This window comes from Bos grunniens, chromosome 7, assembly GCF_055505025.1.
Source record: "Bos grunniens cultivar Pamir isolate PY7600 chromosome 7, Bosgru_T2T1.0, whole genome shotgun sequence".
NCBI classification, from domain to species: Eukaryota; Metazoa; Chordata; class Mammalia; order Artiodactyla; family Bovidae; genus Bos; species Bos grunniens.
This window is the reverse complement of record NC_141171.1, coordinates 50,539,557-50,543,161: the sequence shown is the minus strand read 5'-3', so window position 1 is coordinate 50,543,161 and position 3,605 is coordinate 50,539,557.

The window sequence follows — 3,605 nt, the reverse complement described above, 5'->3', positions numbered from 1 at the left end:
AGCCCGGAAGTGACTTCACTTCCGCCGCTGCCGCCGGCCCCGCCTCTCGTTCTGTCTGCGCTGCCCTCCGAGGCCACCAGAGAGCGCACGAGAGGGAAAGGGAGGACCCCCCCCCCCCCCTCGCCTCTCCACCACAAAGTTCTTGTCGCCCAAGCTGCACACGTGTGCATGCGCAAAGGCCTTTCCTCCGTACCCTTGTGACCGCGGGGAACGCTGGGAGTGCTGTCACGTTTTCTTAGGAAAACTGGAGTGGAGCTGGGCCAGTGTCCCCACACGCGCCCATTCTTCAAGAATGATGGGATGCAGTGAGTGGGGGAGGTAGGAAGGAGTCACAGACAAGATACACAGACGTGGACTATTACACACCGCAACAGTTACCTCAAACACAATGACATCAAATAGGAACATCTAGATAACGAGAGTGCAGTCACACAGCCAGACACACACATCAAACGTGATATACAGCGTCACACTATGAGTGACACGTACCAAATCATATCCACAGATCCTGACATAGAAAACATAACACAGAAATAATAAACTAAGACAAATTCACTGAGGCTTATTACACAAGCACCTGCACTCATACACGTCCAGGTACACCCTTTTCGAACCCAGATCTTACCACCACTATCCAGACATAGCATGAAAACGTGAACGTACCCTTGGCCAATCAGGCTTTTTCAACCACAATGGTGAACTCAATGTGAGCTGGGAATTGAGATCTATAGCCCCCTTTCGAAGTTACAAAGGAAATAGTCTGTTCAGAGGGAAGACTGAAGAGTGAGTTAAGGGTCCAATAATTTCCTCCTCCATGATCTCGGATGCGCTGCCCGCCATACATTTATCTATGCTTCCTTGCTTCCCCATTGGCAAGTCTTACGTATGTTTTTAGTGATACTAATCAAGGTACAGTGTATAGTATGTGTAAAAAAATCTCCGAATATATATTTGAAAGGGGACACAAGAAAACTTTCTTCCCCCTAGGGAAGTAAAATGAGGGACTGAGATTTATCTTTTTATTCTCTTGTAAACCTTGAATCTTAAAAAATCAAGCTTTTCTGCTAAAACTGAAGACAAAAATAAAAATCTCCCTCCATGGAGTCCTGAATCTGACAGGGCTTCTCTCTAGGGCCATTTCATTCATTAAAAATCTTTGAGTCAGCCCAAAGCTCCAAAGAAATAAAATGTGGTTACTCCTCAGTCAACTACATTGGCCACATTTGCAAATATGTATCCTAAACTGACTAAAGTCTCTGTGTGGATCACAACAAACTGTGGAAAATTCTTAGAGAGGGGAGTACCAGACCACCTTACCTGTCTCCTGAGAAACCTGTGTGCTAGTCAAGAAGCAACATTAATAGAGCCAGACAGGGAAAGACTGGTTTGAAAGCAAAGGAGAACAAGGTTGTATATTGTCAACCTGCTTATTTAACTTATGTGCAGAGAACATCATGCAAAATGCTGGGCTGGATGAATCACAAGCTGGAATCAACACTGCTGCGAGAAATAATAAAAAAGAAAAAACAAAACCAAAATCTTGGAGGTTACTGAGGAGAAATATCAGTAACCTCAGATATGCATGTAATACCACTCTAATGGCAGAAAGTGCAGAGGAACTAAAGAGCCTCTTGATGAAGGAGAAAGAGTGAAAAAGCTGGCTTGAAACTCAACATTAAAAAAAACTAAGATCAGGGACTTCCTTGTAGTCCAGTGGCTAGGACTTCATGCTCCCAATGGAGAGGGCCCAAGTTTGTTCCCTAGTCAGGCAACTAGATTCCAAATGCCCCCACTAAGACACCTTGCAGTCACAATAAATTAAAAACAAAAACCAAACTAACATTATGGCATCCAGGTCCCATCACTTCATGGCAGATAGAAGGGGAAAATGTGGAAGCAGTGACAGATATTTTCTTGGGCTCAAAAATCACTGTAGGTGACTGTAGCCATGAAATTAAAAAAGATGCTTGCTCTTTGGAAGCTATTACAAACCTAGACATCATATTAAAAAGCAGAGACATCACTTTGCTGACAAAGGTCCATATAGTCAAACTATGATTTTTCCAGTAGTCTCATATGGACATGAGATTTGGACCATAAAAGCTAAGTGCTGAAGAATTGGTACTTTAAAACTGTGGTGCTGGAGAAGACTCTTGAGAGTCCCTTGGACTGCAAGATCAAGGCAGTCAATCCTAAGGAAAATCTACCCTGAATTTTAATTGGAAGGACTGATGCTGAGGCTGAAGCTCCAATACTTTGGCCACCTAATGGGAGGAGCTGACTCAGGAATATAACCCAACGCTGGAAATGAAAGAAGGCAAAACGGGGTTGCAGCAGATGAGATGGGTAGACAGCATCATTGTTCATGAATTTGAGCAAACTTCGGGAGGTAGCGGAGGGCAGGGGAGCCTCCTGTGCTGCAGCCCATGGAGCAGCAGAGTTGAACGTGACTTAGTGACTCAACAATCCTAAAGCAGGGAAAAAGAGCTTGGCTTTCTTGGCTGCTGAACAAACAGCTCTGGGGAGGAAGACGGTGTTTAACTGTCTACGGAGTTTATTAAGTTTATAAAACTTAGGGAGTTATAAGTTTATTAAGTTTATAAAACTTATGGTTTATGGAGTATGATTAATTCAAGGAACCTGGAAGGTAATTTATCAACTCAAGGCTAGAAGAGGCATGAACAGATAGAGTATAAAACCATAACAGTTTATAATCTGTAGATGCTGTCTGGATGGTGGTGATGGTCTGATAGGAAAAGTGTCACAAGGCAGGCAGGCTATTAAAGTTTGCCAGTGATAAGACACTGCAATGGAATCATCAGAGGTCCAGAATTTTAAAACGCTACAGCAATTCATGTATTGTTCAGGCAACAATTCTAACTTGAGATGGAAGGTGAAGTAGGATGCAGGAATCAGGAGGATGGTTATGAAGGCACAGGATGGTTATGAACAGGCTCTCACTGTTTTCATCAAATGTAAAAATGTGTGAATCTTCTGTCTCAAACACTCCATGTACAGATGAAATTGGAAAGATGTAAAGATATGGATATTTATAGTTAAGTCAAAATGGAAAAGTCAAAATTTCCTATCAATAGGGAATTGGTTAAATGAATTATGGTTAACAGAGTAAGATGTTATTTAAAAATGGCTAGGATAGTATATTCTATGTATGAAAACAAAAGTTGGCCTGACTTATAAGGGTCAAATTTGTAGAAAGTTTTAAGTATAAATAGGCAAAGGTTTTTTTTTTTTTTTTTTTTTAAGGATGATATGCACCTACAGATGTGCAGAATATAAGGGCAGAGGAAATTCCTCTTTTGCAGCGTCAAGCCCTACCTTGCTGGTTTTGCACAGCTTAGCTACTTACGATGAAATGGATCAGACACACAACTTGTGCTTGTAAGCAGAATTAGCCAGAATTAGGAAAATGAGTTAGGTTTTCACTAGTTTTTATCGTCTACTAATGGTCAAGCCTATGACTTTTCCAGTGGTCATATATGGATGTGAGAATTGGACTGTGAAGAAAGCTGAACGCTGAAGAATTGATGCTTTTGAACTGTGGTGTTGGAGAAGACTCTTGAGAGTCCCTTGGACTGCAAGGAGAT